Source organism: Oncorhynchus mykiss, chromosome 1 (assembly GCF_057628025.1).
Source record: "Oncorhynchus mykiss isolate SJ-2025 chromosome 1, ASM5762802v1, whole genome shotgun sequence".
Lineage (NCBI taxonomy): Eukaryota > Metazoa > Chordata > Actinopteri > Salmoniformes > Salmonidae > Oncorhynchus > Oncorhynchus mykiss.
Window position 1 is genome coordinate 46,484,999 of NC_143022.1, and position 23,325 is coordinate 46,508,323.

General features: G+C 40.7%; 1 long non-coding RNA gene across 1 annotated transcript in view; it reads right to left on the reverse strand.

The window, feature by feature from the left end:
- Nucleotides 1-19,493: 19,493 nt before the first annotated feature.
- Nucleotides 19,494-23,325, reverse strand: part of LOC149985519 (uncharacterized) — an 86,790-nt gene continuing 82,958 nt past the window's right edge. Inside the window, exon 3 of the long non-coding RNA XR_016495342.1 lies at nt 19,494-19,541. This is a non-coding gene — a long non-coding RNA (uncharacterized LOC149985519). The remainder of the gene's footprint in view (nt 19,542-23,325) is intronic.

Below are 23,325 nucleotides of genomic sequence, written 5' to 3' on the forward strand. Positions count from 1 at the left end.
TTTATGTCTTTGTGTTACGTTGGTCAGGGCGTGAGTTGGGGTGGGTAGTCTATGTTCTTTTTTCTATGTTGTTGTATTTCTATGTGTTTGGCCTAGTATGGTTCTCAATCAGAGGCAGGTGTCGTTCGTTGTCTCTGATTGAGAATCATACTTAGGTAGCCTGTTTTCCCCATTTTGGTTGTGGGTGTTTTATTTCTGTTTAGTGTCTGTTCACCTGGCAGAACTGTTTTGTTTTCTCGTCGTTGTTATTTTGTGTAGTGTTCAGTTTTTTCAATTAAAATATGACGAACACTTACCACGCTGCATATTGATCCCTCTTACTCTTCCTCAGACGAAGAGGAGATTCGTTACACCCTTCTTTGCAAGGCAAATTTCTTTGTGGTTAAATCTGTGTTTGAAATTCACTGCTCGACTGAGGGACCGTACAGATAGTCATTCAACAATCATGTTAAACCCTATTATGAGTCCATGCAACTTATTATGTGACTTGATAAGCATAAGCTTGATAAGTTGAATACTTCTTGACTCGAGACATTTCAGCTTTAAATGTTTTATTAGTTTATAAACATTTCTACAAACATAATTCCACTTTGACATTATGTAACACAAAATCACATTTTTATCCATTTTAAAATCAGGCTGTAACACACAACTAAATGTGGAAAAAGTCAAGGGGTGTGAATACTTTCTGAAGGCACTGTAGGTGCAACAGTGTGTGACAATTCTTTTTAAAGTCCATGGTGAGAATGGCCATGAAATCACAGATTAAAACCCCATCAAAATATGTTGATGTTCTGTATGTCGATTTTGTGTATAGAGCAGCACACTTCTGACAAAACATAATTATGTTTTTCATCCAGCTTTTCTTTCATTTTCTGCAATGTTGCAAACTAGCATACAGAACAACTCTCAACTCAAAATGTGTCCCACCCTGTCTGAAAACAGTGATGAACAGAACCCATAGCACCAACGAGCATGTGGGGGGGGATGGTTCTTGAAATATAACATCCATTCAAACCATTTTTGCTATACTAAATTCTCAAGGCCTCCAAGGGAGGCGTGACAGCGACGTGATTTTTGATATTTCATTTTGAATTGTAGGACCCCTGTAAGTATATAAAAAAAATAAAATAATATTTGGCATAACTGCTATTAGCCCATTGAAACGCATTGAATAACAGATTCATACGTTGGAAAACAGATAGTAAAAATGTTATCAAAAAGAAATATGTTTTGAAGAGTCTGTCTCATATCTGAGAGACATAAGAAAGCTCAGGATTAATATTTTTTTTCTCATGGAATTACCTGAAAACCTTTAAAATAAAAATGCCCTATTCACTTCCATTCATTTTTCGTCCCAGTACCAGGTTACCTTCAGAGGAGTTCCACTTGTGGGAGTGGTATAGCAAAACAAATACAACTGTATAGTGTCCGTGAGAGTATCATATTTCCATAGAGGGGTCATAATAATAGTGTGTAGACCAAACTGTTCGGACTCTACAGACATTTTCATGAGAAGACAGATTTTTGAGATGTCCCCTGGTCTGACATACACTGCTGTAGCTCTGCCAACTTCCACCACAGATGCGGAAGGCACACATCGGTGGATGAAGCCCATACAGAAATCTCTAGTTTTGACAGGGATTTTTTAAATCATTTTTTTTTATTATGCCTTGAGCAGAGCATGGGAGGGGGCCTCAAGTTAATAAATTATTTTAATATATATGATGTGAGGCCTGAGGCAATTCCCTCTTCTGCCTGAGGAAATTGCTGTACAATATAATCTTGTTGCCATCGGATGCACATTCAAATGTCATAAAAAAATCAACACTGCAGAGCTCTCCCTGTCCTCTGCCGTGCCCTGATTATATTATTGCTGATGATATCTGGAAATGTGCATGCACACCCTGGCCCATCTACTGTTGCTAGCCCCAATTCTGACTTGTGCTCTGATATCTGCTTCACTGATTTCTTCTCTCGTAAAAGCCAGGGTTTTCTGCACATTAACACTAGTAGCTTATTACCTAAAATGGATCAATTGAAAGTGTTGGTTCACGGGGGGGTGGTAGGGGACGCCATGTGTGACTGACGTGTTCTCCGTTTGCTCCCGTGGTATTCTTAAAGTTTATGTGAATTCTGCAGCAGAACCGTATTTATTTTCAAATATTAATTTGGTGATCCCTTTCCATAAAAACCAAGACTACTTTGCTTCCGAATGTCAGCATGTCGACCAAACATAAGGCCAAGAGCATGACTTTGAGAAAACCCGGCCTACAAGACCCGCTCTCATCACCGCCCTCTCCTGAGTCTGAGGGCCCGGGGACGCACACTTTACCCGGGGGCGCGGCTTGGCCTGGCGGCGCTGAAATGAACATTCTCGAGGCCATCAGGCTACTATGCTCTGAGATAGTTGAAATGAAAACACAGGTGGTTGCTACGATTGAAGCCAGAATACAGGAGGTTTCTAATACTTTAAAAGCAGATTTAACCATCCTGCGGAACGAGACTGTGCCGGCAATTACATTACTCAAAACAACAACTGCGTCACACACTACAACGATTGCAGCACTGGAGGCCTCCGCTACTAATGTCTCCGATTTAACTACATCCCTGGAGACTGAAGTTAAACGCCTAGCTGCGGATTTGAAAAAGGTGAGGGAGTGCTGTGTGAGTTTAGAGGGATTCTCTCGCCGCAATAATCTGAGACTTGTATCAGTCCCAGAGTCCGCGGAAATGCATCGCGCCACGGATTTAGTTTCAGGGCTGCTGAAGGATGTTCTTGCCTTAGATGAAAAGCCCCTGATTGATCGAGCCCACCGGTCGCTGCGCCCAAAGCCCCGGGATGGGGAGAGGCCCCGTGACATAATTCTTCGAGTGCACTTTTTTCATGAGAAGATGGAGCCCGCAATACCACTCTGAGCTTTCAAGGACAGAGCTTTTTCATTTACCAGGACTACTCCCCCACTGTTTCCAGGCAGCGCGCAGCTTTCGGACAGGCCAAACGAGTGCTTCGGGACCATCCAAGTGTGAAGTATGGACTGCGATTCCCGGCCCGTTTATGGATATCTCATGAGGGTAAAGACCACACATTTGAATCTCCGGATGAGGCTATGGCTCACATTCAACGTCACATCAAGAAGTCTTGAATATGCTCACAGTGTGGATTGTAAGTACCCCACTTGTGGTACAATTATGTTTAGATATAACAGGCTAGTATTCTATAGTTGGTGAAACTATTCAGGCTTATTTGATGTGATCTAATGTTTTGATTATCTAGTGTGCGTGCCTTATCTCGCTCACCTATTTAGTTTGTTTACACATTGTCTCAGTGACTCAAAATAGTTTTGGTTATTTGTTTACTGCATCCGTTTGCATTGACCCAGTAAACAGTAAATGTCTCCCGAGGCTACACGGTTTCTGGGGCCTCACTTTAATTTTAAAAGTTTTGAGCGTCATTTATGCCCAGCAACGTTGCGCACAGGTAGTTTTTTGGTATTGGTTGTAAGCTGTCTCAGCTTCAACTAGACTACTATTATAATTACTATTATTTTTGATTGTCTACCTACAATTTCCTTACTTCAAATTAGATTTTTGGCTGAGAGCCTTTATACATTTTATTTATTTTCTCTCTCAATGCCTGTTATAAGACGGGTGAATACAATTATATACATCTACAAGTGGTGCTTTTGTCATTCCGTTTGCACAAGGGATTCACCTTTTTTTTTTTTTTTTTTTAAATACATACAAATCTTTATTTTGCTGCTTGATCCACTAACAAAACGCGACTTTAAAGAGCGGGACTGTGGGTTTAGGTTTAAGACCGCACTCTCACAGACATACTGTGCGAAGAGAACATGTTCTATTTAGGCTTGAACCTCGTTTGGGGAGGTATTGTCTGGGATGGGGGGGGGGGGGGGGGGGGCAGGTTGAATTGTTCAGTTCTAATGTTGTCATTTTTTTTCTGTTTTTTTTCTGTACTTTTTCCAAACATTTACCACCGTACATTATTACTCTGAGACAAGTTATTCTGGGGGTTTTGGGCGCTCATTGCTTTTCCATTTTATGCTCTAATGACAGGGTTGAATAACGGGAATGCCCAGAGGGGCCGAAATAATACGATCAAGTACATTTCTTGGAATACCAAAGGGGTTAACAACCCGGTAAAGCGTAAGAGGGTGTTGACGCACTTAAAGGGTTTGAATGCAAATATTACATTTCTACAAGAGACTCACTTGAGGACTGGTGAGCATTTTAGGATGCGTAAGGACTGGGTTGGGCAAGTGTTCCACTCAAACTTTCATAGTAAATCAAGAGGTGCTGCTATTCTGGTTGATAAAGCTACTCCCTTTGTAGCTTCTGAGGTTATTGCTGATCCTAAGGGACGATACGTCATAGTAACTGGTGAACTGTTTTCTACCCCTCTTGTTTTGGCTAGTGTTTATGCTCCCAATTGGGATGACACAAGTTTCATTTCTTCCTTTCTGTCTGCTATTCCCAATTTAGATTCTCATTTGTTGATTTTAGGGGGGGATTTCAACTGTAAAATGTCCCCAGTTCTGGGCAAGTCCTCACAAATAAATACAGGCCCATCTAAATGTGCCCTACTTATTCAATCCTTTCTTCAGAAATATGCTATGTTTGAGGCCTGGCGTTTCCTACATCCTACAGATAGACAGTATTCCTTTTATTCTCATGTTCATAAAACATACTCCCGGATTGATTACTTCTTTTTGGACAAAAAACTTCTGCCTAACCTTCGGCAGTGTACTTACGAGAGTATTGTTATCTCTGACCACTCACCATTAGTGCTTGAACTAGAGTTTCCCCAGCGACCTCCTAGGTGTTATCAATGGCGTCTCAACCCCATTTTACTCTCAGATAAGGAGTTTGTCAATTTCATTTCTTCTGAAATTACCTTATTCCTAGAAACTAATTCAACACCAGGTATGTCCTGCTCTACCATATGGGAGTCTCTCAAAGCATACCTACGTGGCCAAATAATTTCTTATACAGCCAACCAAAACAGAGTTCGCTCCCAGCGACTTCGGGACCTGAGCGAGTCCATAGCCACATTGGATGAGAAGTATACTACGGATCCTTCCTCTGATCTGCATAAAGAGCGCCAACTACTCCAATCTGAATTTGATGAGCTTTCTACCAGGCAAGCTGAACAGTTACTCTTGCGAGCTCGATACAAAGTCTATGAACAAGGCGACAAGGCCAGCTCCTTGCACATCAGATCCGTAAATCTGAGGCCTCACGGCTAATCCCACAAATAAGGACCCCGTCTGGTGCCACCACAGTTATACATAAAGAGATCAATGATCAATTTAAACAATTTTACTCTGCGCTACACACCTCTGAATCCCCTTAAGACCCTTTGCTGATTGACTCCTTCTTTAATGGCTTGAATATGCCTTCAATTGATACAGACTCCCATGACTGTCTAGAAGAAGAATTTACGCTTGAGGAGATTGCAACAGCAGTGTCCGCAATGAAAAGTGGTAAATCACCGGGTCCGGACGGTTTTCCAAACGAATTTTACAGGACGTTTTCTGGTCTGCTTTGCCCATTCTTGTCCCGACTATTTGCAGAGTGCCTCAATACGTCAAAGCTGCCGCCTAGTCTTTATCAGGCTTCAATTTCATTACTACTAAAGAAAAACAAAGATCCCCTGGAATGTGGATCCTATCGCCCAATCTCGCTTTTAAACTGTGATTACAAAATCCTAGCTAAGCTTTTAGCCATCCGTATGGAAGGCTTGCTGCACCAAGTAATACACTCTGACCAGACTGGCTTTGTGAGAAATAGGCATTTATTTTTCAATATTAGGCGCCTTATGAATATACTGTACTCCCCAGCGTCGGAGGACCCGGAGGTGGTGGTCTCACTTGATGCCGAAAAAGCGTTTGACCGCGTTGAGTGGGATTACCTAACAGCTGCCCTTTATAGATTTGGCTTTGGCCCCAAATTCATTGCGTGGATAAAGATTCTTTATTTTTCCCCCATGGCTTCGGTACGGACTAATAACTTGTCCTCTGACTATTTTCCCTTGCACCGCGGATCCAGACAGGGTTGCCCACTCTCCCCCTTGTTGTTTGCTTTGGCAATCGAGCCTCTCGCCATTGCACTACGCTCTAATGATGCCATTCAAGGCATAATCAGGGCGGGCTGGGAGCAGAAAGTCTCGCTATATGCTGACGACCTCCTTTTGTTTATCTCCAATCCCGATACCTCATTGCCACGTGCCCTATCTGTTCTTAAAAAGTTTGGATCAATCTCAGGGTACAAGCTGAATCTAGGCAAGAGTGAGCTTTTTCCGGTAAACAAGGCTGCTTTAAAGTGCTCTTTCACAAGTTCTCAGTTTAGGATTGTCCGGGATCAATTCACTTACTTGGGAGTAAAAGGGACAAGGAAATATTCAAATTTGTTTCAGGAAAACTTTGTTGTTCTAGCAGACAGATTGAAACAATCTTTTACTTTTTGGAATTCGCTACCCCTTTCTCTTATCGGAAGGGTTAATGTCATTAAAATGAATGTGTTGCCCAAATTTCTATATTTATTTCAATGTTTACCCATTTTTATTCCAAAATCTTTTTTTATTTCACTGGATCAAACATTCATGCATTTTATTTGGGATGGCAAGGTACCACGGATTGGTAGAAAACATTTACAGAAGCCTAGGTCATTGGGGGGTTTAGCTCTACCAAATTTTCAGACATACTACTGGGCTGCAAATTTTAGAGCCGTTCTGTACTGGCTGCAGACTGATCCTACTGGCCCTAGACCACTCTGGGTCCAGATGGAGTCTGAATCGTGTAAACCTGCAGCACTTTCCTCTGTGCTGTGCTCGTCTCTCCCAGTGTCCCTAGGCAAAAAGTGTGCCAACCCAATTGTAAAGCAGTCTCTTCAAATTTGGAATCAGTTCCGTTTAGCCTTTAGCCTCCGAGGCTTTTCTCTATCAGGCCCAATCAATCAGAACATTTTATTTCCTCCATCTTTGAATGATGGGGCTTTTGGCATTTGGCACTCACTAGGCCTTTCCTCGCTAGCCCAATTATTCTTTGATGGTACATTTGCCTCTTTTTCTCAGCTGCAGGAAAAGTTCAATCTCCCCCAATCCCACCCATCTCCAGACTAGAAACTTTGTCAGGGCTAACATACTTGGATTTCCCAATAGGCCTGCGAATACAGCTATAGAGAGCATCTTGGAGCTGAACAAGTTTCCTAGGGGCGCAATTTCAGATGTATATGCAATCATTCATGACTTACAGAATCCTTCTTTGGTGCCTTTGAAGACTCGATGGGAAAAGGATTTGGGGGAGGAACTTGGGGAAGACGCCTGGGAATCTGTGCTGCACAGGGTGCACTCGTCCTCTTTTAGCACTAGACACAGCCTCATTCAATTCAAGGTGGTTCACCGTATCCACTGGTCGGGGGCCAAACTTGGAAGAATATTCTCTGATTTTGATCCTACCTGTGTCAGATGTAAGGTGGAACCAGCCACACTGTTGCATATGTTTTGGGGCTGTCATAAACTGTCAGGTTTCTGGGAATTAATATTTAAATGTTTCTCTGATATATATGACACTGTTATAGAGCCGTCTCCCCTTACAGACCTTTTTGGAGTACTGCCCATGGGTACCCCCCTATCGAGAATCCAGTCGGACTCTGTTGCTTATACAACTCTTTTAGCTAGATGGCTAATACTACAGAACTGGAAGATGGCAGCTCCCCCATCTTATAAATATTGGGTGAGGGATGTGTTGTGCTCTCTGAAACTAGAAAAAATTCAATTCAATTCAAGTGGGAACCCCAAACTGTTTGATGAGGCTTGGGCTCCATTCCGGTCTTACTTTAAACAGTCCATCCTCTGATGGCATTCCAATTAATACTAAAATAAGTCTGTGACTTAAGGGTTGGAGGAGTTTCTCTCTGTGTTTTTGCTGGGGGGGGGGGGGGGGGGCATTAAGGTCCATGTGCTTATTGATTGTGATCCGCAGATGCCTTGTTTATCTTGCCCAGGCAGAGACTGAAGTGTGAGCTTGTTTTTCCCAGTTATTTTTACATTTTGTTCACGCCTACATGAATAATCATTTTTTTTAAATTTATTTTAAAGTGGATGGTCGGTCTGTGGCCATGACTCTCTGTGAGTGGTTGCATTTCTCCACCCTTATCCCTTGACTGTTTACAGGAACAATGGTGAGATGTTTGCCCTGTCCCTGTACTATAGATTGCCCTTTAACCTCTGTAGCCTTCTGCCCGGTGTGTTTAACTTGACTAAAGTATGGTATCTTTAAAGCTATTTTTTTATTTGTATTTTTATTTGTATTTTTTTTCTAGTTGAGTATATTATTTATATTGCTTTGTCTTGTCTGTCTGTGTGTATGTATGTTCAAAACTTAATAAACAGAGTTAAAAAAATAAATAAAAAAAAAGTGTTGGTTCACAGCTCCAATCCAGATGTGTTTTGTCATTTACTGAGACGTGGTTAAGAAAGAGTGTTTTGAACACTGATGTTAACCTTTCTGGTTATAGTCTTTTTCTGCAAGACAGATCTTCCGAAGGTGGTGTAGTGGCAATCTGTTCCCAAACAAGTCTGTTCCCAAACAATTTTATTTGCTGGTTTTAGCATTAAACTTTCAAATAGCTCTTTGTAGACTGTTGCTGGGTGTTTTCATCCACCATCAGCACTGGCCTGTACCCTAAATGCCCTGACCTCTCTCCTGGCCCCTTACACTAAGTCTGAATTTGTCCTGCTAGGTGACCTAAACTGGGACATGCTTAACCACCTGACCAAGTCCGAAAGCAATGGGACTCCCTACATATTTCTCAGATTATTATCAATCCCACAAGGTATGACTCCAAACACCCAGACACTCTCCTTCATGTTATCCTCACAAATAATCCTGATAGGTATCAGTCTGGTGTTTTTTGTAATGACCTTAGTGATCACTGTTTTACAGCATGTGTTCGCAATGGCTGCTCAGTGAAACGACCTGTCATGATTTGTCATAGATGCTTGCTAAAAAACTTTAAATGAGCAAGCCTTCCTTCATGACCTGCCTCTGTAAATTGGTATAGAATCAACTTGATCCCCTTTGTCGAAGACGCTTGGACCTTATTTTTTGATATTTTCTGTGGTATTGTTAACAAACACGCCCCCATAAAGAAAATGAGAATTAAAAACGGGTTCAGCCCCTGGTTCGACCGTGATCTGGCAGAGTTACTCCACCAATAATTCCATTTGGCGTAAGACTTGGCACACACATACTCTGACTGGCATACTCTGAGAGCTGACTGGCTCGCGTGCACTCAGGCTATCCGGAAGGCCAAAGTTAGTTACTTTAAGGAGCAGTTCTCTCTCTGTGGATCTAACCCTAAGAGTTCTGTAAAAAGGTTAAAGACCTGGAGAATTAACTAGAGGTCGACCGATTATGAATTTTCAACGCCGATACCGATTATAGGAGGACAAAAAAAAAGCCGATATCGATTAATTGACCGATTTTTTTTTAGATATATATATATTTGTAATAATGACAATTACAAAAATACTGAATGAACACTTATTTTAACTTAATATAATACATCAATAAAATCTATTTAGTCTCAAATAAATAATGAAACATGATCCATTTGGTTTAAATAATGCAAAAACAAAGTGTTTGGGGAAGAAAGTAAAAGTGCAATAGGTGCCATGTAAAAAGCTCATGTTTAAGTTCCTTGCTCAGAACATAAGAAAGCTGGTGGTTCCTTTTAACATTTGTGTCTTCAATATTCCCAGGTAAGAAGTTTTAGGTTGTAGTTATTATAGGACTATTTCTCTCTATACCATTTGTATTTCATATACCTTTAACTATTGGATGTTCTAATAGGTACTTTTGTATTGCCAGCCTAATCTCGGGAGTTGATAGGCTTGAAGTCATAAACAGTGCAATGCTTGAAGCGCAGCAAAGAGCTGCTGGCAAATGCAGAAAAGTGCTGTTTGAATGAATGCTTACGAGCCTGCTGCTGCCTAACATCGCTCAGTCAGACTGCTCTATCAAATCATAGACTTAATTATAATATAATAACACACAGAAATACGAGCCTTAGGTCATTTAATATGGTCAAATCCGGAAACAAATTAATTACGGTCTTTGTTAGGAAGAAATGGTCTTCACACAGTTCCCAATAAGCCAGTCGGCCCAAACTGCTGCATATACCCTGACTCTGCTTGCACAGAATGCAAGAGAAGTGACACAATTTCCCTAGTTAAAAGAAATTCATGTTAGCAGGCAATATTAACTAAATATGCAGGTGTAAAGGTTTTCCTCCTCTTCGTCTGAAGAGGAGGTGTAGCAAGGACCGAACGAAGATGCGGCTTGGTAAGTGTCCATGGTTGTTTATTTAAAAACATAAACTGAACACTCAATGAATACAAAACAATAAACGTGAACCAGTACTGTGTGGCGAACAAACACAGACACGGAAACAATCACCCACAAAACAACAGTGAAACCCAGGCTACCTAAGTATGATTCTCAATCAGAGACAACTAACGACACCTGCCTCTGATTGAGAACCATACTAGGCCGAACACAGAAAACCAACCTAGAAACACAAAACATAGAATGCCCACCCAACTCACTTCCTGACTAAAACAAACAAATAACACAAGAACTAGGGTCCGAACGTGACAGAAGGTTTAAAAATATGTACTTGTGTATTGATTTTAAGAAAGGCATTGATGTTTATGGTTAGGTACACATTGGTGCAACAACAGTGCTTTTTTCACGAATGCGCTTGTTAAATCACCCGTTTGGTGAAGTAGGCTGTGATTCAATGATAAATTAACAGGCACCGCATTGATTATATGCAACGCAGGACAAGCTAGATAAAGTAGTAATATCATCAACCATGTGTAGTTAACTAGTGATTATGTTAAAATTGTATGTTTTTTACAAGATGAGTTTAATGCTAGCTAGCAACTTACCTTGGCTCCTTGCTGCACTCGCATAACAGGTATTTAGCCTGCCACGCAGTCTCCTCGTGGAGGGAAATGTAATTGGCCATAATCGGTGTCCAAAAATGCTGATCACCGGTTGTTATTTAAACTTGAAATCGGCCCTAATTAATTGGCTATTCCGATTAATTGGTCGACCTCTAGAATAAACCCTCCTCCTCAAAGCTGCCCATGTCCCTTAATGTTGATGATGTGGTTGTCACTGACAAGGAGCACATGGCTGAGCTCTTTAATCACCACTTCATTAAGTCAGGATTTCTATTTGTCTCAGCCATGCTATCAGACCTCAGGATAAGACCCAAATGCAGACAGTTCGAAATAAATGTTTATTTAAAAAACAGGGGGCAGGCAAACGACAGGTCAAGGGCAGGCAGAGGTCAGTAATCCAGGGCGGAGTCCGTAAGGTACAGAACGGCAGGCAGGGTCAGGGCAGGCAGAATGGTCTAAAACCGTGAGAACTAGAAAATAGGAACTAACGAGAAACAGGAGTACAGGAAAAAACACTGGTAGGCTTGACAAGACAAACTGGCAACAGACAAACAGAAAACACAGCTATTAATGCACAGGGAAAAATGGGGGAAATGGGCGACACCTGGAGGGGGTGGAGACAAGCACAAGACAGGTGAAACAGATCAGGGTGTGACACATGCCTCCTTGCCCATCCAACATCTTACACACCTTATAATGCGACTAGCCCCGATGATCCTCCCTCTATTTCCCTTGCTGCGCTATAACGTTTCTCCCTGCAGGCGGTCACTGAGTCTAAAGTTCTAAAGGAGCTCCTTAAATTTGACCCCAAAACAAACATTTGGGTCAGATGGTTTAAAGCCTTTCTTCTTTAAGGTTGCAGCCCCTATTAGCGCCAAGCCTATCGCTGACCTTTTTAACCAAATCAAATCAAATCAAATGTATTTGTCACATACACATGGTTAGCAGATGTTAATGCGAGTGTAGCGAAATGCTTGTGCTTCTAGTTCCGACAATGCAGTAATAACCAACGAGTAATCTAACCTAACAATTCCAAAACTACTACCTTATACACACAAGTGTAAAGGGATGAAGAATATGTACATACAGATATATGAATGAGTGATGGTACAGAACGGCATAAGCAAGATGCAGTATATGGTATTGAGTACAGTATATACATATGAGATGAGTAATGTAGGGTATGTAAACAAAAGTGTCATGGTTTAAAGTGGCTAGTGATACATGTATTACATAAAGATGCAGTAGATGATTTAGAGTACAGTACATATGAGATGAGTAATGTAGGGTATGTAAACATTATATTAAGTAGCATTGTTTAAAGCATTGTTTTAACCTGTCTCTCCTCTCTGGGGAGGTTCCCATTGCTTAGAAGGCAGCCACGGTATGTCCTTTATTTGAAGAGGGAGATCAAGCTGATCCCAACTGTTTTAGGCCAATTTCTATTTTGCCTTGTTTATCAAAAGTGTTGGAAAAACTTGTCAATAATCAATTGACTGGCTTTCTTGATGTCTTTCGTATTATCTCTGGTATGCAATCTGGATTCTGCTCAGGTTATGGATGTGTCACTGCATAAGGGTGGCAGGTAGCCTAGTGGTTAGAGTGTTGGGCCAATAACTGAAAGGTTGCTGGATTGAATCCCAGAGCTGACAAGGTAAAAAAAAATATGTTGGTCTACCCCTGAACAAGGCAGTTAACCCACTGTTCCCCAGTAGGCTGTCATTGTAAATAAGAATTTGTTCTTATTACATGTAAATTATGTTCTTATTAAATAAACCTTAAAGGTCCTAACTGATGTCACCATTGCCCTTGATCCTAAGCAATGTTGTGCTGCTATTTCTATTGACTTCTTGTGGGCCGGCTAAGGAGTTTTGGTGTCTGTGATGGGTCTTTGGCCTGGTTTGCTAACTACCTCTCTCAAAGTGCAGTGTATAAAGTCAGAACATCAGCAGAGTGAGAATAAAGTGAGTGCGAATACATTTTGAGTGAGAATAAAGACGACTTTTGAGTAGTAAAACATGGATAGAAGCAACAGATACCATTAATAAGACGGGGCTAGAAGCGTCTTATAGGGTGAGCTACTGAGGCAAGCTCCATACTATTGTGGAGGACTTCATTCTTCCTGCTGCTGCGGATATGGCCCCGACAATGCTGGGAGAAAATGGCAAAAAAAACTATACAGACAATGGCTTCATCAATCAACACTGTTTCACAGTGCATCAGTGACATGGCAGGAGATGTTATGAAACAATTACTGCTTCACATACAAGCCAGTGAATTCTATGCGTTACAGCTGGATGAGTCAACAGGCCTGGCACAGCTCCTGGTATATGTCCGTTACATTTATGGGTCAATTAAGGAAGACATCCTCTTCTGCAAACAACTGGAATCCAGAACATCAGGAAATTATATTTTTAAAGTACTAGACAGCTTTGTGACATCAAATTGACTTTGGTCACCAAGATGTGTTGGTATATGTACTGATGGTGCAGAAGCCATGACAGGGAGACATAGTGGAGTGGTAACGCACGTGCAAGCAGTTGCTCCCGATGCCACTTGGGTACACTGCAGCATCCACCAAGAGGCTCTTTTTGCCAAAGGAATGCCTGACAGCTTGGAAGACGTTTGGACACTACAGTGAAAATGGTAGCGTCCAAAAATGCCCCTGAAGTCTTGTGTATTTTCTGCATTATGCAATGATATGGGCAGCGACCATGTAACGCTTTTACAACATAGAAGTGTGCTGGTTATCAAGGGGAAAAGTATTGACAAGTTTTTTTGATTTGAGAGACTAGTTTAAAGTGTTCTTTAATGACCATCATTTTCACTTGTCTGATCGCTTGCATGATGACGAGTTTCTCACACGACTGGCCTATCTGGGTGATGTTTTAACAATGACTACACACAGGTCTTTCCATCATTGTATGATTTTTTTGTGTGCAAATGAACTCAAGCTTACAGTCAATGTCAAATGTGATATAGCGAAGCACCTGAGTGAGCTGGGTGCACAATTACGCAAGTACTTTCCTGAAACGGACAACACAAACAACTGGATTTGTTATCCCTTTCATGCCCTGCCTCCAGTCCACTTACCGATATCTGAACAAGAGAGCCTCATCGAAATTGCAACAGGCAGTTCTGTGAAAATGGAATTTAATCAGAAGCCACTGCCATATTTCAAGATAGGGCTGCACTCAGAGTTTCTTGCCTTGGCAAATTGCGCTGTTAAGACACTGATGCCTTTTGCAACCACGTACCTATGTGAGAGTGGATTCTCGGCCCTCACTAGCATGAAAGCTAAATACAGGCTCAGACTGTGTGTGAAAAAGGATTTAAGACTGAGACTCTCCAATACAAACCAACATTGCAGAGTTATGTGCATCCTTTCAAGAGCACCCTTCTCATTAACCTGTGGTGAGTTATTCACAATTTTTTGATGAACAAATAAAGTTTTGTATCCATCTCTCCATCTCTTCATTCAAAGACTTGATCATGAACACTCTAGCTGACAGTTGTGGCTGCTTAGCGTGATGTATTGTTGTCTCTACCTTCTTGCCCTTTGTGCTGTTGTCTTTTCCAATAATGTTTGTACCATGTTTTGTGCTGCTACCATGATGTGTTGCTAAAATGCTGTGTTGTCATGTGTTGCTGCAATGCTATGTTGTTTTCTTAGGTCTCTCTTTATGTAGTGTTGTGGTGTCTATATTGTTGAGATGTGTGTTTTGTCCTATATATATATATATATATTATTATAATTTTTTAATCCCAGCCCCCTTCCCCGAGGGAGGCCTTTTGGTAGGCCATCATTGTAAATAATAATATGTTCTTAACTGACTTGCCTAGTTAAATAAAGGTGAAATAAAATAAAAAATAAGTCTGCCAACACAGAGTTCCATCTCCAAGTTTTAATGTTGAAAAATAGACAAATCGCAACAGAATAACTTGGGAGCAGTGTTGGGGGTAATATATTATATACAGGCTCCCAAGTGGCTCAGCGGTCTAAGGCACTGCATCTCAGTGCTAGAAGCGTCACTACAGATCCGGGTTTAATTCCAGGCTGTATCACAACCAGCCGTGATTGGGAGTCCCATAGGGCGGTGCACAATTGGCCCAGCGTCGAGTTACAGTTTGGCTGTGGTGGGCCGCTATTGTAAATAAGAATTTGTTCTTAACTGACTTACCTAGTTAAATGAAAACAGAAATATATCACTTTTATGAGTAACGGAGTAATATAACTTTACTGTTTGCAAATATTGTAATATTATTAGTTACTTTTCAGGTAATCCATATATTACTTTCAAAAGCATATTAATACCGGAGTGTTATTGCCACGTTTGGTATCATGATTCTTTATTTACTCAGAACACCAAACAAAAGACTAATGAACATCACATTCTGCAGGCTTCACAGAGATAGCAAAACACAAACACCAAAAGGAAAATGACAACTTATATGTGATCCCCAATCAGAGACAACGATAAACAGCTGCCTCTGATTGGGAACCACACTCGGTAAAAAACAAAGAAATAGAAAACATAGAAATAAAGAAACTAGAATGCCCACACTAGTCACACAATGGCCTAACCAAAATAGAGAATAAAAACCTCTCTATGGCTAGGGCGTGACAGTTATAGATATTTTTTGCAGCCTTGTATCATGTAACGGAATTTATGTTGTAGGTTAACTTGTTTCCAATAGGCTACCATAAAGTTGAAAATATAAGAAAGATGGCAGCTGTGTTGTTACCCCGCTTAACCTTTTCCTTGTGGAAGTGCTACTATTATGTTGAGTTAATCAAGAAGAAAGAGAACAACATTTTAGTCAACACATGAAACCTGAAAAAACAGCTTGAGGCAGACCCCCTGAAAAAATCTGAATTACATTTTTTTTACAATATGCAGATTTTTTTTTCTTCTCACAAAGTGGTGCACTGGGCCTTTACTAGTCCTGTGTTAGTGGACCAATATATCCAGCCGTCTGTAACCCAGGCAACCCCACCACCAAACATCTCCCCGTGGCTAAGTCTGGAGCTCATGCACAAGGCACAAAGGTAGCCATAGTTCCAGAAATGTGTGAAAGAGGAGAAATCTATACACATTATGATAATAAACATAATGCCTAAATAATTACATTTCCATATAAACAATTGAAATGTCTGATAAATGCAATTCAAAACAGCAATAATGACATTAACATACACTACCGGTCAAAAGTTTTAGAACATCTACTCATTCAAGGGTTTTTCTTTATTTTGACTATTTTCTACATTGTAGAATAATAGTGAAGACATCAAAACTATAAAATAGCACATATGGAATCATGTAGTAACCAAAAAAGCCACCCTTTGCCTTGATGACAGCTTTGCACACTCTTGGCATTCCCTCAAATGCTTTTCCAGTCTTGAAGGAGTTCCCACATATGCTGAGCACTTGTTGGCTGCTTTTTCTTCATTCTGCGATCCGACTCATCCAAAACCATCTCAGTTTGGTAGAGGTCGGGGGATTGTGGATGCCAGGTAATTTGATACAGCACTCCATCACTCTCCTTCTTGGTAAAATAGCCCTTACATAGCCTGGAGGTGTGTTGAGTCATTGTCCTGTTGAAAAACAAATGATAGTCCCGCTAAGCCCAAACCAGATGGGATGAGATGGGATGCTGTGGTAGCCATGCTGTTTAAGTGCGCTAACCAGTGTCATGATAAGGGTAGCTTTAGGGAATGTGCTTTTTGGGCTAGGATAGTTAGGCCCTGTCTAGAATAAACCCCAAACCCTCCTCCCTTGACACTGAAACAACTTGATTGGTGTAAGCAATAGGGACTGCAGGTAGCCTAGTGGTTAGAGCATTAGGCCAGTAACTGAAAAGTTGCTGGATTGAATCTCCAAGCTGACAAAGTAAACATCTGTCATTCTGCTCCTGAGCAAGGCAGTTAACTCACTGTTCCCCGGGCGCCGAAGATGTCGATGAAGGCAGCCCCCAGCACCTCTGATTCAGGGGTTGGGTTAAATGCGGAATACACATTTCAGGTGAAGGCATTCAGTAATTGCACTTTGAAGTAAATCTCAGCTCTGTTAAAAGTACACTCGAGAATATATTTTATTGATCATAATGATTCAGGAGTGTATGCCCCACCAACCTTAGACAACTACACAGAAACTCATTTAATTGCTGAAATAATTCAAAAAAATCAATGATGAGTCTGATTATAATATCATAATTACTGTATGAATGAATATGCACAATGTGATCGTGTGTCAAATACAGTGCCTTCAGAAAGTATTCAAACCTCTAGGCTTCTTACACATGCCTTCTTACACAGCCTGAATTTTAAAAGTATTTTAAAAAAATTGATTTGTCACACACAATACCCCATAATGTCAAAGTGGAATTATGTTTTCCATTTTATTTTTTTTTTTTACAAATTAATATAACATTGTGGTCTAAGGCACTGCTTAGCATTGCAGTGCTAGCTGTGCCACTAGCAATTCTGGGTTTGAGTGGATACCAAATGGATACCACAAAATTGAAGAGAAAAAGGGGCAAAAAGTTAAGAATAAAAAAAGACAACGAAAAAAAGAAAAGTTGAAATGTCTTGAGTCAATAAGTATTCAACCACGTTGTTATGGCAAACCTAAATACATTCAAGAGTACAAATGTGCTTTACAAGTCACATCATAAGTTACATGGACTCACTCTGTGTGTAATAAGTGTTTAACATGATTTTTTAATGACTACTTCATCTCTGTAACTCACACACACAATTATCTGTAAGTTCCCTCAGTCAAGCAAGGTCCCACAAAGACCATGGAGGTTTTCCAATGTCTTGGAAAGAGGGGCACCTATTGGTAGATGGATACAAAAAGCAGACATTGGCTTTGTTTCAAACTCATAAAAGACACACCCTCGTCTTATGCCCTTGGGGGAAACCCTGTCACCATCTTGGACGTTGGACCAAACGATTAGCAAAACAAGGGAAGTTCGCAACATATTTCCCTCAGCCCTCGTTTTTGATCGAATTTGCGAGTGTACAATTATGTTAACTTCGGGGCCTGAAACACCCCATAATTAAATTTGCGATGATTGTGCATCCGCTAAGAAGTCAACATACAAGTGTAAGTAAAAACAAATGTAAAAAGGTTAGAAATTGTGCTACTAATGCACATGACAGCACAAACACGTCTCATAAAAGTAAGGATGTTTTTATTTGGTTAGCTTTTGGAAATTGTAGAAATAAAACATCTTCCTCCCTCAGAAGTCCCAGCTAGGCAGGCTAACGTTTGTTAGCTAATTCATTTGCTAGCTATAATACAGTAGGCGTATATTAATAATTATATTGTTAATATAAGTTGACATGTAATCATAATTGACTGTAGCGCATATAAAGTACCCACAAGCTGAAAACACAATCATCGCGAGATGAACGAGTGACGAATTTCCAGGCAAAGGCGATCCATTTAAAAATCATCATTCTTTCCTGAGGATGGATCAACAATCTTGTAGTTACTCCACAATGCTAACCTAATTTGCAGAGTCATGTTCTTCCGCTCCTCCCCTCCGATGTTCGACATGGCCGATTTACTAACCACCGGTCCTGGCAACCATCATTACGTGCACCTGGCATCAATCATTATGTGCACCTGCCCCTCATGATTAGGCTCATCTGGACTCAATTTCCTCTCTCATTACCTCCCCTATATCTGGCACTCCCTTAGTCCTATTCCCCTGGCAGTATTGACTATGTGGTTCATGTTTGTATGCTACTCATTCAGTCTGCTTTCCACCAGACACTGGGAGATAAATTCACCTTTCACCAGGACAATAACCTTAAACACAAGGCCAAATCTACATTGGAGTTTACTTACTACTACTTACTTACTACTTACTAAGAAGACAGTGAATGTTCCTAGGTGACTGATCTACAGTTTGGACTTAAATCTACATCTAGATCTGAAAATGGTTGTTTAGCAATGATCAACAACCAATTTGACAGAGCTTGAAGAATGTTGAAAAGAATAATGGGCAAATGTTGCACAAATCAGGTGTGGAAAAATCTTAGAGACTTACCCAGAAGGACTCACAGCTGTAATCACTGCCTAAGGTATTTCTACAAAGTATTGACATAGGCGTGTGAATACTTACAGTACCAGTCAAAAGTTTGGACACACCTCCTCATTCAAGGGTTTTACCTGTTTTTTTGTGTGTTTTTTTTTACTATGTTCTACATTGTAGAATAATAGTGAAGACATCAAAACTATGAAATAACACATGGAATCATGTAGAAATCAAAGTAGCCACCCTTTTCCTTGATAACAGCTTTCCACACGCTTGGCATTCTCTCAAGCAGCTTCACCTGGAATGCTTTTACAACAGTCTCGAAGGAGTTCCCACATATGCTGAGCACTTGTTGGCTGCTTTTCCTTTGAGCCGTGGTCCAACTAATCCCAAACCTTGTCAATTGGGTTGAGATCAGGTGATCTGATGCATCACTCCATCACTCTCCTTATTGGTCAAATAGCCCTTACACAGCCAGGAGGTGTGTTGGGTCATTGTCCTGTTGAAAAATAAATGATAGTCCCATTAAGCGCAAACCAGATGGGATGGCGTATTGCTGCAGAATACTGTGGTAGCCATGCTGGTTAAGTGTGCCTTGAATTCTAAAGAAATCACAGACAGTGTCACCAGCAAAGCACCATCACACCTCCTCCTCCATGCTTCAATGTGGGAACCACACATGCGAAGAGAATCTGTTCACCGACTCTCCATTCACCAAAAATCTCCTATTTTGACTCATCAGACCAAATGACAGATTTCCACCAGTCTAATGTCCATTGCTTGTGTTTCTCTGCCCAAGCAAGTCTCTTCTTGTTATTGGTGTCCTTTATTGGGGTTTCTTTGCAGTAATTCAACCATGAAGGCCTGATTCATGCATTCTCCTCTGAACAGTTGATGTTGAGATGTCTGTTACTGGAACTCTGAAGCATTTATTTGGGCTGTAATTTCTGAGGCTGGTAACTTTAATGAACTTATCCTCTGCAGCAGAGGTAACTCTGGGTCTCCCTTTCCTGTGAAGGTCCTCATGAGAGACAGTTTCATCATAGCGCTGGATGGTTTTTGCAACAGCACTTGAAGAAACTTGCAAAGTTCTTGACAAATTCTGGATTGATTGACCTTCATGTCTTAAAGTAATGATGGACTGTTGTTTCTCTTTGCTTATGTGAGCTGTTCTTGCTATAATATGGACTTGGTCTTTTACCAAATAGGGCTATCTTCTGTATACCACCCCTACTTTGTCACAACACAACTGATTGGCTCGAACTGATTGGCTCAAAAGCATTAAGAAGGAAAGAAATTCCACAAATTAACTTTTAACAATGCACACCTGTTAATTGAAATATATTCCAGTCTAATGTCCAGTGCTTGTGTTTCTCTGCCCAAGCAAGTCTCTTCTTGTTATTGGTGTCTCTTCTTGCTATGGTGGTTGCAGTCTCCTCTGAACAGTTGATGTTGAGATGTGTCTGTTACTTGAACTCTGAAGTATTTATTTGGGCTGTCATTTCTGAGGCTGGTAACTCTAATGAACTCTAATGAACTGAAATCATGAAGCTGGTTGGGAGAATGCCAAGAGTGTGAGAATCTGTCATCAAGGCAAAGGGTGGCTACTTTGAAGAATCTCAAATATAAACTGTTTTGATTTCTTTAACACTTTTTTGGTTACTACATGATTCCATGTGTTATTTCATAGTTTGGATGTCTTCACTATTATTCTACAGTGTAGAAAAAAGTGACAAAATAAATAAAAACACTTGAATGAGTTTGTGTTCCAAACTTTTGACTGTAAATTAAATATTTCTGTATATTATTTTAAAAAAGATTTGTAAAATTTCTAATAACATGCTTTCATTTTGTCATTATGGGGTATTATTTGTAAATGGGTGAGAGCATTTCATTTAATCCATTTTGAATTCAGGCTTTAACACAATAAAATGTGGAATAAGTTAAGGGGTATGAATACTTTCTGAAGGCATTGTATGTAGGTTGAAATCACTGTATGTTAAAAGCACTATGTGTGTGAGTATCCCTAACCTTGCCAACAGACAGAGCTATGAATGGATTAGTGGTTTACCAAATAGGGCCTTGATGGGCTCGGCAACATTACTGTGAGGTGTAATTCGTTTTTTGAGGACACGTAAATGCTCTTGCAACTTTCCAATGAATGTGTCTCGAAAATGAACATCTTATGTTCCCGAGAACATGCCAACCATGTTCTGTGTTTTTTTTTGTGGAATGTTGATGGAACATTCTCCTAAACCGCAGATAACTCGGCACATTAATGTCTTTTGTGGTTGTGATGGTCAAAACTTTTAAAAAGCACTTTATATGCCCGTCACAGGCATGATGGAAGAGGGGGACTATAAATCTGAGGAGTCGCCTGCTGTTAAATTACACTGGGATCGCTTTGGGACATCCAGGCTCAATAAGGGAGGATGTGCTGGTAATTGTGAAATGTCCTTGTCCCCTTTAGGAAAGCAGTGCCTCGACACAGGAGCCAAATTCAGAGCAGGCTGCAGCACAATGTGTCGTTTTCCTCAGATGACAATTTAATCAGACATTTCAGACAAGTGTGAAAACCGGACTCTCTGCTATAAATGGATTCTGGGGAAATAAGTCACTCTCAAGGCAATGACTCTTATTTTAAAAACTGGAGGGAGCCCACTGAGCAAACACTGGTTGAATCAACGTTGTTTCCACGTCATTTCAACGAAATGACGCTGAACCAACGTGGAATGGACATTGAATTGACATCTGTGCCCAATGTCTGGAAAAATACAAATGTCAGATGCCTTGCTCTTGTCCTTCTCAGGGAGTGTGGGTTGATGTAAAGAAGAAGTAAGTCTTTACCTTCTGCAATGCATGTTATTACAATAATGATTTAATGTGTTCAAAGGATGTCACTCACTCAGCTGTATGGCAGAGCCACAGCAGTCAGCTTTCATTTCATTAGGTTTTTGTAATTTCAACTGATTATTGCTTTTGGCAAAGGCACAGTGCAATTTGACTGACTTTTTGGGGGACTTTTTTGAAAGATTTGCAATTTTACAAAGCTTGTCTGTCGTCACTTTTGATAAGGTTGGTTTGTCATTCCATGGGACATCATAAATGCATTTTAAAGTGCAATCCAATCCAATCCAAAATACAATCCACCTGTGTGTAATCAAGTCTCCGTATAAATGCACCTGCACTGTGATAGTCTCAGAGGTCAGTCAAAAGCGCAGAGAGTATCATGAAGAACAAGGAACACACCAGGCAGGTCCGAGATACTGTTGTGAAGAAGTTTAAAGCCGGATTTGGATACAAAAAGATTTCCCAAGCTTTAAACATCCCAAGGAGCACTGTGCAAGCGATAATATTGAAATGGAAGGAGTATCAGACCACTGCAAATCTACCAAGACCTGGCCGTCCCTCTAAACTTTCAGCTCATACAAGGAGAAGACTGATCAGAGATGCAGCCAAGAGGCCCATGATCACTCTGGATGAACTGCAGAAAAATACAGCTGAGGTGGGAGACTCTGTCCATAGGACAACAATCAGTCGTATATTGCACAAATCTGGCCTTTATGGAAGAGTGGCAAGAAGAAAGACATTTCTTAAAGATATCCATAAAAAGTGTTGTTTAAAGTTTGCCACAAGCCACCTGGGAGACACACCAAACATGTGGAAGAAGGTGCTCTGGTCAGATGAAACCAAAATTGAACTTTTTGGCAATAATGCAAAACGTTATGTTTGGCGTAAAAGCAACACAGCTCATCACTCTGAACACACCATCCCCACTGTCAAACATGGTGGTGGCAGCATCATGGTTTGGGCCTGCTTTTCTTCAGCAGGGACAGGGAAGATGGTTAAAATTGATGGGAAGATGGATGGAGCCAAATACAGGACCATTCTGGAAGAAAACCTGATGGAGTCTGCAAAAGACCTGAGACTGGGACGGAGATTTGTCTTCCAACAAGACAATGATCCAAAACATAAAGCAAAATCTACAATGGAATGGTTCAAAAATAAACATATCCAGGTGTTAGAATGGCCAAGTCAAAGTCCAGACCTGAATCCAATCGAGAATCTGTGGAAAGAACTGAAAACTGCTGTTCACAAATGCTCTCCATCCAACCTCACTGAGCTCGAGCTGTTTTGCAAGGAGGAATGGGAACAAATTTCAGTCTCTCGATGTGCAAAACTGATAGAGACATACCCCAAGCAACTCAAATCCTTCTGTTCACCTGATTTAGAATTCCTCACAATCAAATGTAGACCGCATTATCTACCAAGAGAATTCTCTT